Source organism: Dasypus novemcinctus, chromosome 4 (genome assembly GCF_030445035.2).
Source record: "Dasypus novemcinctus isolate mDasNov1 chromosome 4, mDasNov1.1.hap2, whole genome shotgun sequence".
NCBI classification, from domain to species: domain Eukaryota; kingdom Metazoa; phylum Chordata; class Mammalia; order Cingulata; family Dasypodidae; genus Dasypus; species Dasypus novemcinctus.
The window spans coordinates 67,713,147-67,728,241 of NC_080676.1; the positions used below are offsets into that span (position 1 = coordinate 67,713,147).

At 35.2% G+C, this 15,095-nt stretch overlaps 1 non-coding gene across 1 annotated transcript; it reads left to right on the top strand.

Annotated features, from left to right (window-relative positions):
* The first annotated feature begins 1,296 nt into the window (after nucleotides 1–1,296).
* LOC111764740 (U6 spliceosomal RNA) lies at nucleotides 1,297–1,403 on the top strand. Its single transcript, XR_002797277.1, has one exon. It is a non-coding gene; the product is annotated as a U6 spliceosomal RNA (small nuclear RNA).
* Nucleotides 1,404–15,095: the final 13,692 nt, after the last annotated feature.

Sequence of the window (15,095 nt, forward strand, 5' to 3'; positions counted from 1 at the left end):
TTAACTTTGCAAACAGTGTATATTTCTGTCATGTGAAAGCATACAAAACATAATAATAGATAAACTACATTATCTTTGGGAATTTATTAAGAGATACATATTGAAATAAAGCATTCTATTACTTGCTACTTTATCAAGAATTCATTCTGGGAAGCAGATGTGACTCAAGTGACAGGGCTTCTGCTTACCATATGAGAGGTCCTGGGTTCAGTCCCTGGGACCTCCTGGTGAAAAAGAAGAGAAAGCATGTCTACACAGCAAGTCAGTGCCTGCACGGCAAGCTGAGTTCCCATGTGAGTACCCGCATGGCAAGCTGAGTGCCCGCATGGTGAACTGAGTGCACATGCAAGTGCCTGCATGGCAAGCCAAGTGCTCGTGCGGTGAGCCAAGTGCCTGTGCAAGTGCCACATGGTGAACCGAGTGCCTGCACAAGTGCCTGCATGGTGAGCCAGTGCCCATGCTGTGAGCTAGTGCCCATGTGGATAGCCAAGTGTCTGTGTGGCGAGCTGAGTGCCCACACAGTTAGCCAGTGCCCACGGAAGACAGTCACACAGCAAGATGATGACTCAACAAAAGAGAGATGAAGGGACAAGTCAAGGTGAAGCACAGCAGAAACCAGGAACTGAGGTGGTACAGGTGACAGGGAACCTCTCTCCACATAAGAGGCCCCCAGGACCTAATCCCGATGAATCCTAGAGGAGAAAAAAAAAAAAACAAGAAAAAGAAGACAAAAAGAGAAATAGATACAGAAGTTCACAGAGAAGGGACACAGACAACAAAAACAGCGAGGGCGGGGGGGGGGGGGGAGGGCAGGAATTCATTCAGACTTCAAGAAATAAGAAAACTTAATTCTAGGAAGTTCAACAGCCTGTCAAATATATAAAATGAATATTACTTTTTACTTGTCAGTGCATAGAAAGACAAGGCCATGACTTCGTAAATCCAATCACCTAAATATCCTAACTCTGGAAGTTCAAAGGAAGGATTGTAACATAATCACATAAACTATATCTTGACAAAGAACTTTGGGAAATAATATTTCTAGGAAAGCAAGAGGAATTATAAGCTTAAGTGTAACAAGAAAACCAAAGCAAGAAGTAAGCATCTTAACTAATTTTTTATTCTCGATGACTTCCATATGATCCCAGAAACACCAAAACCTATTAAATCAAGAATCTTAACTTTTAAAAAATTTTAATATATTTCAAATTTCATTCTTTTCTAATTCATTAATTCATTCATTTATTGCTTTAGACAGGTAAGAATGGAATTGATTAGGTAGTAGTAGATAATGAAGTGCTCGCTTCAGCAGCACATATACTAAAATTGGAACGATACAGAGAAGATTATCATGGTCCCTGTGCAAGGATGACACACAAATTCGTGAAGTATTGCATATTTTTGAGCTGACACAGCAAGATGATGCAACAAAAAGAGACACAGATTTCCGTGCTGCTGACAATAACAGAAGCAGACAAAAGAAGAACACGCAGCAAATGGACACAGAGAACAGACAACTGGGGTGGGAAGGGGAGAAAAATAAATAAAATAAATAAATAAAATCTTTTAAAAAAATAGATAATGAAGAGATGATGAGATGATAAAAGTCAGAGAAAATATGAGAGAGAAAAATTAATTAAAAAGAAATAGAGGTAGAATTAGAATTGATAATATGTATGTGATTTGAGGATATGAAAAAGAGTAGAGTGACTCCTCAATTTTTAATTTAGATGCTTGGATGGGTGACAATTTGGAAGACGTGATAAATTAATTTTTTTAACTAACTTAATTTTAGAACAATTTTAGACTTACAGAAAAATTGTGACGATAGTACAGAGAGTTTTATGTTTTCCACCTCTAGTTACCCCTATTACTTATATCTTACATTAGTATTATTGGTTACAATACTATTGATACATTATTAACTAACATCCATATTTTATTCAGATAGTTTATAACCTTGTATCATTTTTCTGTCCCAGAACCCCATCCAGAATACCACAATACATTTAGTTGTCATATCTCCTTGGCAGTAAGTTTCTCATTGTTTTTGATGACCTTGAAAGTTTTGAGGGATACTGTGCTTATGTGTTTTGTGGAATGTCCCTCAGTTGGGATTTATGCTACATTTTTTTCATGATTAGAATTGGGTTATGGGATTTTGAGAGGAAGCCCCCTAAGGTAAACTGTCATTTACCTCATTATATAAAGGGTTCCTTTTATCAACATGATTTATCACTGTTGATGTCAAACTTGATTATCTGTCTGAAGTAGTGCTTGTCAGATGTCTCCACTTCTAATGTTACTTTTTTCTCCCCTTCCAAACTGTACTCTTTAGAAGGAAGTCACTATGTACAGGTAATGCTTAATGAGTGAGAATTATGCTTCATCTCATTTCAGATGATGTTTTAGTTTCTAGGCTGCACAAAACATATTATGAAATGGGTTGGCTTAAACAATAGAACTTTATTAACTAACAGTCTGCGACCATGATAATATCAAATCAAGAAATTATCAAGGCATGCGGATCAGCAGAATATCCATGTCTACATAAAATACCATGACTTTAAAATGCTGTTTGACCTAAAGTAAGGGGGAAATGGAAAGGAGAAATGAGTTTATATGGATACGAGTTTCTAAAAAAGAGTCTGGAGGCTGGCAGAAGGATTGCCCTCATGCACAACTGAGCAGAGTCAGAGAGACAGATAAAGCAGATACAACCCCCAGATATTGGTTCCTTTGAGGGCTAAAGAGACCCATGGGAGTTATGGTCATGGCCGATGAGGTTAACTACCAGGGCAGATGGCCCCTCTTTGGAAATGGTGTTTATGTGTGATGAATCTGGACTCAGATGGGATCTCCCTTCATAAGACTTTCATGCTAATGTGCTGGAGGTGCAGTTAATGTTGGGGTTTAAGATATATTTAGGGGATTTGAATCTCTGGACTGACAATGTGATAGCCAGGTCCTGAGCCTCAACAGACTCCAGCATCTACAATCTGATCTATTGGACTTACCACACTCAGCTAAGATGGAGTTGAAGAAGGACAACCACCACACCATGGAGCCTAGAGTGATTACAACTGAAAATGGGAGGATTGCATCCAGCATCCATGTGGAATCTGAGCCTCCTCTTGACATAGAGGTGCAATGGACACAACCAATCCAATGTCCACATAGAAGAGGTGGCATTGGATTGGGAAAAGTGGACATGGTGGACGATGGGTATGGGGAAAAGCAGGAAGAGATGAGAGGTGGAGGCATCTTTGGGACATGGAGCTGCCCTGGATGGTGCTTCAGAGGTAATCACCGGACATTGTAAATCCTCACAGGGCCCACTGGATGGAATGGAGGAGAGTATGGGCCATGATGTGAACCATTGTCTATGAGGTGCAGAGGTGCCCAAAGATGTACTTACCAAATCCAATGGATGTGTCATGATGATGGGAACGAGTGTTGTTGGGGGGGGGGGGAGAGGGGGGGTGGGGGGTGGGGTTGAATGGGACCTCACATATATATTTTTAATGTAATATTATTACAAAGTCAATAAAAAATAAATAAATAAAAACCAACTTGCTTAAAAAAAAAAAGAAAAGAAATTATCAAGGCAATGCTTTCTTCCCAAAGACCAGCTGCCGGTGATTCTTGGCTCCTCCACCACATGGCAAGACACATGGCAACATCTGTTGGTCTCTCCCTTCTCTTCCAGGTTTCCTTCCTTTTGGCTCCTTGCTTTTGTGGCTTTTTCTCTGTATTCATCCCATTTATAAAGAAATCCAGTAAGAAGATTAAGATCTATTGTACGCTATGCCTTAACTTAAGTAACCTCATCAAAATGTCCTACTTACATTAGGTTTACACTCATAGGAATGGATTAGACTTATGAACATGATTTTCTGTTCCAAATAATGTTCTGTTCCAAACCACCACACTCCATCCTCTGGACCTCAGAGAGACATGTTGTTTCTATATGCAAAATACATTTATTCTATCACAATATCCCAAAAGTCTTAAGTCCTTTCAATAACAATATTAAGTACAACGTCTTATCAAAATTAATTATAGCCGTGGACTTCCCTCGACCTGTGAAAACCAGAGAGCAAGTTATCTGCTTCCAATACACAAAGGAGGGATGGATATAGGATAAAAATTCCATTCCCATAAGGAGAAATTTGAAGGAAACAGGGGACCCCATTCCCAAACAATTCCAAAAGCTTGCAGGGCATCTCCATTAGATTTCAAGGTCTGAGAGTCATCTATGGAAGGATGTTTTGTCCTCCATGCCTGATGGAGCAGCAGTCCCACCATTTGCAAGTTATTGAGCATTGAACACAAGTATGTAGGTTATGAAAGTTCCATGCTGTTCATGCATTGGGATGATGTTCTCTGGAATCTCCAGGGCATGGACTCAACCCTTTCAGAATACTGCAGTAGTGGCCAGACTCTTCACAATCCCTAGGGAATATAAATTTCCAAACTACCATATGTGGCATATCTATATAAATTACTTGAAATTCTTCTCTACAGATGTGCTCTTCTCTGCCATGTATTTCTTTATTTAATCATTTGTTTATATCCATATATACTCATGGATATTAACTGTATACCTTGAGATATAATATATTACTGCTTTATTTATTGTGTTGCTCACGTTATTCCAGCTTTGGGTATAGAAATGCTTTCAGTTGGTTCCTGTGTCCCTTTGACATACCACCATCATTGTGTTTTCTTTTGTTTTGTTTTTTGTTTTTGAATACTTCCTTACTTTCTGACACTAAATCAGGATATATAATTCAGTCCACCACACTATACCATTTGCATTCCCATCAGCAATGAATTAGAGTCCTGTTACTTCACATCCTCACCAGCAAGTGATATTGTCATTTAAAAAGAAATTAGCCATTTTAATAACTATTTAGTGGTATTTCATTATTGTTTCCATTTTCTTTTCCCTCATATCTAGTAATACCAAACAACTTTTCATGTGCTTATTTTCTGTCTGTATGTGTTCTTAAGGGAGGTGTCATCAGAGTTTTTGTCAATTTTTTAGATGGCGTATTAATGTTCTCTAGGAAAACAGAACTAACTTCTGCTTCTTTTCTGCTTTCTTCTTCTGGTATTACAATTACAAATGTGTTACACCTTTTGAAATTGTTCATTGTTAATGGACGTTATGCTCTGTTTGTTTTCATTCTTTTTGCATTTCAGTTTGGGAAGTTTCTATTGACATACTTTCAAGATCACTGATTTTTTCTCAATTATGTTCAGTCTACTGATAAGACATTCTTCATTATGTTATAATGTTTTTGATTTCTAATATTTGTTTATTTTTTTTTTAGCATTTCCACATCTCTCCCTAAATTACCCATCTGTTTTTGCATGTTGTCTACTTTTTCCATTAGAGCCCTTCAAATATTAATCACCATTATATTATTTTCCTTGTCTGATAATTCTTATTTCTCTCTCATATCTGAGTTTGGTTTTGATGATTGTTTTGTCTCTGCAGATTGATTTCTCTTGTCTTTTTGCATGCTTTGTAATATTTTGTTGAAAGTTAGACATGTTGTATTGAGTAATAAAAACCAAGGTAGATAGAACTTTAGTGTGAAGATTTATGTTAATCTAAAGAGGAGTTGGGCTGTGTTTAATGTTTGCTGAAGCCGTAGGTGCCAGATGTTTCAAGTTCTTTTATTGAACTTGTTTTTGTCTCCCTTCTTGACTTTGGGCTTATCTATATACTGCTTAGAGAGAGTGTGTATCTTGAAACCCTTTCAGCTGTAATTCACTTTTGTTATTCTGGAGTTCTGTTTTCTTGGTGGGAAAGTGTGGAGGAGGGAAGTATTCTAAAAATTTAGGATGAAATTTGTCTGTTTATGGTCTTTCTTTGGGCTGTAGCCTTCAAAAATGTCTGCCCATTGGTATAACCCCTTTACATGAAACAAGAAGGCTACATGGTGCTGAGTGAAAGGAATGTCATTATACAAGGCTGGAGAAGACTTTGCCAAAATCTTTACTCCTGAAAAAAAGGCCTTTGTTATAGAATATGCTCTGTACCTATTTCACAATGATTACTCTTTTCTTCCTCCTGATAGAGCAATCAGGGTACCTTGGAAACCTAAGAATCTTTTGAGGTTCTGAGAAAATGAAAACCATGAAAGGAGATCCTTCCCAAGTAGGTTTCCACTCTCATGCCATTCCACATTCATTTTCCTGCCACTCATCAAAATTAACATTTTAGCATTACTACCAGTTTATGGTTCCAGCAGCTTCTCCATGTAAGCAAATATCAGATGTTACTCTCTGGATTTTCTATCCAGATTTCAAGGTGGAAGTTTGCCCTGCAATGTCAATTTTATGATAGTTTCAAGAAAAGTTATTGGTTTATAGTTTTCTAAGCTTTTACTTGTTGTAAGGAAGTTCTTTACATGTCAGAGCTGAAACCAGAAGTCAATAAGTTTAATTTTTAATATGTTAAATTTGAGGTGTCTCTGATATTTCTAAAATTTTATTTTTTGTTAGCAGAAGAGGAGAAGTTTCTTTTCATTTTTCAGCTCCTGTCTGGATTTATGGAACCCTTAGAGGAAAACTGGCCACATGATCTTTTACTTACATATTGGATAAGGAAACATTGCCAGCACTTTAAAGGATTAAGTCACTCCAGCGATTCAGTTTTAAGTGTGTATACAGGTTGGTGTCCTTAGTCTTGGCCAATAAGTTTGTGACATTCTCTGAGATAAATCAAAACAGTAAGTCATTTTGCCCACCTTTCTCAGTTTTAATGGAAAGGAACTTACCAGCATGGCATTTTAATAAGCATTTTGCTGACCTGATCAATAGTTGTATAAACTGCTCTTAAGAGACAGAGTTGAAGAATGTGGCTTCTTAGACTATTAGAGCTGGCTTCCAGCTTCCAATAATAGGTTTCTGATTTTCTACATACCCACTACTCCATCTCAAACCCTTTCTTTCAGCTTTTCATCCCTCAAATTACTCTTCCTCAAGCAACTGTCACCCTTGTACTTTCTCCTTCACTGACTTATTCCCCTCTGCCATTCTCTTGACAATAAAGAAAACACATATAAATACCTTTTGATAAAGTTATCAACTTATGTTCCAGTTTTTCTCTCTTATCTTTCATAATCAGATTTTTCAAATGACTGACCTCTACTAGTTTACTCCAAGCATTTCCACCCCAAACTGTTCCACTAAAACGTTGCTCTTATTAATTTCTAATGAGAATCAGCATGATGATGAGGGAGGGCACTAGATTAGATGTTAGGAGACATAAATTCTAGTCCTGACTTTAGCACTTGTCTGTATGACCTCTGGCAAGTTAATATAGCCTTTCTATAAAAACAGGACTGATCTAAAAGACTATAAGTTTTATATCAGTATTTTAAAAATGGAATATTTGGGAGTAAATATGGCTATAGCTTATCAGAGAGAACAAAATTAAACTTTAGTTTAAATACAAATCTCTGCATAGGGAGGGTTAAATATAAAAACGGAAATAGTAAGTTATTTTGAAAAAAAGAAAATAAATATTCCTTTCTCATGTTTTTCTCTTCATTCTTTTGCTTCCCTGATTTTCATTTCCCTAGAGTAATATGTGTCCCTCTATCAGAAACTGCTGAACACTGTCCATATAATTACTGAAAAGTGTACTTCCAAGTGTAGTGTATTTGAAATGTATAATAATTGAATATGACTTAAAATCAACAAAGAATATCTAGATGAAATAACTTGTATTATATATATTTTCTAGGTTTGCAGGTTTATTTCTTCCTGGGTTCTCTTGGCCATGGACATCTGGCAACAGAAATGAGTAAAAGTGTTAATAACTTATTTCAAGTAGAGTCCTAAATGATATAAAATAGCTAGGAAGATTTTTACATTTTGTTTATATCAAGAAATAACTAAAACAACAGGCACTCAGGAACACACTTTTGTTATTTGATGTAGCAACTTTTATATGAACTTTTGCCATGTCTGTTTCAGAGCACTCTCCTTCTCTAAAGGAAATAATATAGTACGAATGTAGCTAAATTCCTCCCTCTCCAACTATTCTCTCTGTTCATCCTCGAAAGGCATCAATTTACCCCAAGTTTGTGTTTATCATTCTCATGTATATTTTAGACTCTTGGTTCATATTCATGTATACTTAAAGAACATATATAGTTTATATTTTTAAAAAAATTTTTTGTAATTTGTTTTTAAAACTATCATTAATATTTCATATTATTAATTGTATTTGGTTATTTTGTAGGCTTCATTTTTGAAGAAGTTTTGGATCACAGAAGGGTTACAACTGTGGCAGGGGAGGATCATCAGTGTGGGGTGTGAGTGATGGGAGATGCATGGGAAGAGGTTCACCTGAGGCATACATATAAGGCATATGAATGTGTTCAAGTATTTGTGGGCATTTTCATAGTGGGTGGGGATCCACACAATAACCAAAAGAATATTGAATTCTTATCCTGGGGAGCTCTGCAAGAATCCCCTGAGTACAGGGGCAATGACTAGTGAGGGAGGGTGGACCATTGATGGGCCCTTGATATTGATGAATGCACTTATGAAACTTTACTTTTGAAATTCAAACTTAGCCTAGTATTATAGGGTGCTTAAGAGTTACCTCCTGAGAGCCTCCTTGTTGCTCAAATATGGCCTCTCTCTAAACCAAGCTCAGCATATAAATGAATTACCTTCCCCCTGGCATGGGACAAGACTTCCAGGGATTACTACCAAACACCAACTAGCAATGCAAAGTGGAAAAAGACCTTGACTAAAAGGGGAAATGGTAAAGACAGATGAGTTTATATGGCTAAGAGACTTCAATGTGAGTCGGGAGGTCATTCCAGAGGTTACACTTATGCACATCTCAGCAGGATCTCACTGAATGCCAAAGTAAATATTGTACCAAATAGCAGGGTTCCTGAGGACTCTGGAGACATCCAGACATTATAGACAGGGCAGAGAGCTCAGGAGTTTTGCACCCTGTCAGTGGGTCTTACTTTGGAATTTATGCTCCCCAGTGTGACAGAATTGGACCCAGCTGTGGTTTCCCAACACATGGCTCTTCTGCCTCTTCCATCTGAACCTATAATTAATATTAGAGTTGATAGATATATGTCCAAGAGACTTAAATCTTTGCCCTGTCCATGTGCCAGTTGGGCCCTGAATGTCAATGGAGTTGCAACACCTACTCTCTGGTTCTTAGACTCATCCAGGACAACTAACAAGGAGATGATGGAAAACAGCCATCCCACAGAACAGAGAGTGTCTACAATTGCAAGCAAGACAGTCCCATGCATCTGCCCCATAGGATCTAAGCCACCTCTCAGAGGTGGAGTGGGCATCACCATCACAGAATCCTCAGGAATGGGGAATGAACAATGGACTAGAGTGTTATTCTACTATACACTTATTGTTATTCCAGCAATGGGAGTATTGTTATCATTGATGTGGAGACAGTGGCCACTGGAGGTTCTGAGGGGAGGGAAAGGGAAAAATAAGTGTAATATGGGACATTTTCAGGACTTTGGAATTGTCCTGAATGACATTGCATTGACAGATACAGGTCATTATATATCTTGTCATAATTACAAAATTCTGCAGAAGAAAGTATAAACTATAGTGTAAACTATGATCCATGCTTAGTGGCAACGTTCCAATATGTGTTCATCAATTGTACCAAATGTACCACACTAATGAAGGATGTTGTTAATGTGGGAGAATGTGGGAGGGATAGGGAGTTGGGCATATGGGAATCCTCTATATTTTTTGTGCAACATTTATATAATCTAAGTACCTTTTTTAAAAAAATTTTAAAGTACATTTAAAAAGAGAATATATAGTAGATGGTAGAGATTTATAGGCATTACAATTTACATATTTGTTCTTTAACAAGATATATATTTATATTTAAACTTCATTTTTAATTCATAATTTTGTTTTTTAAAATATGTACTTGATACATTTAAATATAGATTAATTTAAAGTAGGTGTACTACTACAGAATATGAATAAATTAAATTAAATTTTATTTATCCAATCCCCTATTGAGATATAGTTAGGCTGTATCTATTTTGGGCTATTCAAACAGGGCTGCAATGAGCATCACTGTATATTTCTCCTTCAGGAACTGTGGAAAATTCACCTGGCAAAAAAGGAGAAGAAAAGAAACTTAAGGTATTATCACTTTCAACTTTTTAAAATATTACCAAATTGCTCTCCAAAGAAAAATAAGACAATTATCTCTACTATGTTTAATGTCATATCAAGCATATATTGTAAGTGGTTTTATAAATAATAATAATAACAGCAGAAACAACAACTTAGGTATGTGAGAAAAATTAACATTTATTAAACACCTACTATAAGACCAATTAGTCTTCATAAACACCCTTTGAACTAAATAATTGTAGCAGTTTGGTATTATTTATAAATTCCAAAAAGAAATGTAGATTATGTTTGTAAACTGATCGGTTCCTCTGGCATGATAACCTCATGATTGTATGAGATTCAACTGAGACATCTGATTAAATTATGTTAAGATTAGGACTCTGATCCAACCACACCAGTAGAGTACTACTCTATTTGGGCATAAAACAGACTAACATAGAAGTAAATACACAGAGAAGAAGAACACAGAGGAAGAGAGACAGTTCATTAGACACTGCAGAGGCCCCAGATAAGTCTGATAGTATACAGCTGACCTTGTGAAGAGAACTAAGCAACTGAGCCTAGAAAGAAATGATCCCCAGGGAGAGAGATAAGCCTTATACCAGCCTACAGCTGAGATCAGAAGAAGGTGGGCCCACAGAGCCTAAAGAGGGTCAAGGAAGTCTGAACCCTTGCAGACATCAGGAGCCATTTTGCCCCAATACATGGCAACAGACTTTAGTGAGGGAAGTAAATTACACTTTTTGGCCCTGTGACTCTAACTTTCTACTCCAAATAAATACTAACAGATTCCTGGTATTTTGCATCAGCACCCTTTTGGCTGACTAATACTAATTAATATTAATAATATTAATAAATTTATGGATAAGAAACTGAGTTTCAGAAAGCTTAGGTATTTGTGTAAACTTACAGGACTAGAAAGTAAGATTCGACAAAACAAAACTTTCTGATCAAAGAAACATGGTGCCTGAAAAAAAATGGAATAAATATCATTTTAATTTGTAACAATCCCTTAATATTTTTCTTAGTTGAAGAGAACATTGAGTCAGCTTGAATTATTTCTTTTCTCCACAATGGCAGCAAATCTAGTGGTCTATCATTGGATTTCTGAAAACATTCCATTCCATTATTGATGGCAAGTCAAAGAAAGGCTTGTCCTATAATTTTTGGAATTATATTCATCCTCAGGTGAGGTGAGTGATTTAACAGGAAACAAGGCTCATTTGAGACTGGACAAAATACAGGGAACAACTAATTTAAAATACCGGTAAACAGAAAGCTTTCTGACTGTGACCCCCAAGAAAAGGGAAACAATTGAGGTCAACCTTGCAGTCAGCTAGATTTTGTGCCTGAAGCTAATTCCTGGAATACAATGCAAGAAGAACAAACACAAAACTGGATGGGTATCTGTGATCAGAATTTTCTCACATTCAATCTCCTTAAAATATAGATGTCTTTAATAATAATACTGTATGTGGGGTATACAACAAAGTCACAAGTAAAGTATATGGCAGCAGTAGCACAAAGGACAGAAGAGGGAATACAGAAGTAAAATTTTGCAACGGTTTTATAATATATGTGAAATGGTAAAATTATTGGTTGAATGTTGGATGTGATAAACTAAAAATGTACAAAGTAAACCCTGTAGCAGTAAACAAACAGTTAAAAATGTAGGAAATAAGCCAATTGTGGAGATAAAATGGAATCATAGAAAACACTTAAATTATTCCAAAAGAAGGCAGGAAAAAAAGGAACAAAGAAGAAAATTTTCTTTACAAACTGAGATTATAGATTAAATCCAACAATATTAATCATTACATTAAGTATAGTCTAAAAACACCATTGGCGTTTTTAGATTATACTTAATGTAATAGTCTATTATTTCTAACAACTTCAGAAATTGTTAAATGGATAAGAAAGCAATACTCTATTACACTCTGTCTAAAAAACAAGTGAACTAAAAAGATTAGATAGATAGATAGATAGATAGATAGATAGATAGATAGATAGATAGATGTTAAAAGTAGCATATACAATATAGCATTCAAACACTAGTGAAAAGAAAATGGGAATTAATATATTATTATTATACAGCATAGACTTCAGAACAAAAAAATATTACCATACATATAGAGACTTCTGGAATGGCAAAGGCATCAATTCAATGAGAAGACATGAAAATGCTAAATATATGTGCATCTAAGAGCTTCAAAATACATGAAGAAAGTGGATATACTCTAATTAAATTTGGAGATTTCAAGACTCTTCTAGCACTAAATTATAGAACAAGTAGATAGAAAATTAATAAGAATAAAGATTTGAGCCACCATATGAACCAACATAATTAATATTTATAAATCACTACTATCAACAACAGCAGAATATGCATTCTTTTCAATTAGAAGCAGAACATTCATTAAGGTAGACCACATTTTTGGTTATAAAACAAGTGTCAATAAATTTAAGTAGTTTGAAATAATCAAAGTATGTACTCTGACTGCAATTGAATCAAACTTGAAATAAATAAGAGTAAGACAGATGGGAAAACCTCCAAATATTTGGAAATTAAACACAATCCTAAATATCTGATGGGAGAAAGAATCAATCACAAGGCAAAATAGGAAGTATTTTAAATTGAAAGTAAATAAATAGCAAATATAAAAATATATAGGATGCAACTAAAAAAATATTTGAGGGAAATTTTAATCAGTAAGTGCTGTTTTAGACAACAGGAGAGATCTCATATAAACGACTTAAGTTCCACCTTAAAAAGTAAAATAAAGAAGAAGACTTTAAATCCATGTAATGAGAAGAAAGGAAATAATGGAAAGAACAGAAATTAAGGGAATTGTAAGTGGCAAAACCGCAGAGAAAAATCCATGAAACTGAAACTGGTTCTTTGCAACTATCAATAAATTTGATAAATTTCTAACCAAAATATGAAGAAAAAGAGAAAAAAGACACAAATTACCAATATGAGTAATCAAAGATGGAGTATCATGATCCTACATACTTTTATAGGCTAATAAGAAAATAAAATGAAAAATCTCATGCCAATAGTTTGATAACTATCCTCATATGTTTTGGTGTCAGGATTCCTATGAATTCATTAAAATTATTGAACATCCCCAAGAGTATTTGTTTATGTGAGTTATATCTGTCAAAGCTTACCATATTAGAAGTTAAGATTGATTGATAAAGTTTAAAGGCACAAAAATACACAACACACATCACATTAATTTCCAGAGTGATCAAGTCATTACCTAATTTTTCATAGGTTGTCACGTAGCCTATGAAAAAGACAACTGTATACTTGTGAAAGACTGAAAATGAAAAGAAGTAAAGAGTATCTTAGTATTATAATGAAAATAGTTTTAACTTCAAGCATCCCCTTAAAGGGTTTTGGGACTCCATGTTTTTTAGTTCTTGAGTTAAAAACTACTTAGACATTTAATTATTGGCATCCTGTTAAATTAAGAGAAGATTTAGTACAGAGCAGGTAATTTTTTTTTATCCCTGGGCTTTTTCTTCCATTAAGAACTAAATGTCCTTATATATATATAAATCTATTCATTTAACACCAAGTTTTGTATGATATCAATTCATAGCATAAAGGATTCACCATTCTCTAGAACCTATTTCTGTAAAACTTCTACCATACAGTTTTAGAATTTTAAAATTTAACCTTATGTAATGGCCAGCTCCTGAAAGCTAAGAAAAATTCCTAGTAGGCAATATGGAAAGCACCTCCCACTGCTGCCCAGCCCTTGGAACACATGACTTTGTCAGTGAAAGGAGAGATTATTTTTCTAGGAAAAATGAACCTCCTATTATTTTATTTTTCTGACACAAACTGTAGATTTTTAGCAGCCCTGGCCCAAAGGAATTTGATTACTTTTGTTTGAAACAGTATAAAGGGGACACTATAATTACAAAAACAAATCCTTACTGATTTTATTTGTTTTTATTTCTTTGGGTATGTTTTCAGAGTGGTAACTTGTGTGTGAGCATTACAAATGATGATTCTTTTAGCAGTTTTTTAGCCTCTCTTACAGGTCATGGGAATAGTACTGTACATCAATAACTTCATATGAAATTTTTATATGCAATGAAAATAAAGGCATGGGTGATTCTGCCTAAAAAAAAAAAAAAACTACTTAGATAAAATGGAAGAAAAAAAAAATTTTTTTTGAGGTACCAGGGGCTGGGGATTGATCCTGAGACTTTATATGTGAGAACCTGGAGCTCAACCACTGAGCAAAATCGGCTTCCCTGAGTTGTTTTTACATTTGTTTTGCTTGCTGTTTGTTTTTATTTTTTCAGGAGGCACCAGGAACCAAACCCAGGACTTCCCATGTGGGAGGAAGGCACTCAGTGGCTTGAGTCACATCCTTTCTCTAAAAACACTTTTTAAAGGTTCAAACTGTCAGTACTCACTAAAGGAGAAATTCATCATCTCAATATCCGTATATCTTTAAATTAAAGTTGTAGTTTAAAACCTTTACACACACACATACACACATATGGCTCATACCAGATGGCTTCATTGATGACGTTCTAGCAAATATTACAAGGAAAAAAAAATACAATTTCTACACAACTCTTCTAGAAAAAGAAAAGGAGGAAACCTTTTCCAGACCATTTGGCAGGGTTGGGAATCTCCTGATTTAAAAAAACAAAACAAAACAAAACAAAAACCAGAGAAAAATACCACAAGAAGAGTACAAACAAATACTGCTCATGAATGTAAGTACAAAAATCTTCAACATATTTTATTAAATGGAATCCAGCAATTAAAAAGGAGTCATTTAGATCAAGTAGCTTTACCCAGAACTCCAAATGGTTCAATATCTGAAAATCAGTTGTGTGATTTACCATATTAACAGGTTAAAATTAAAAAGCCACATGATAAT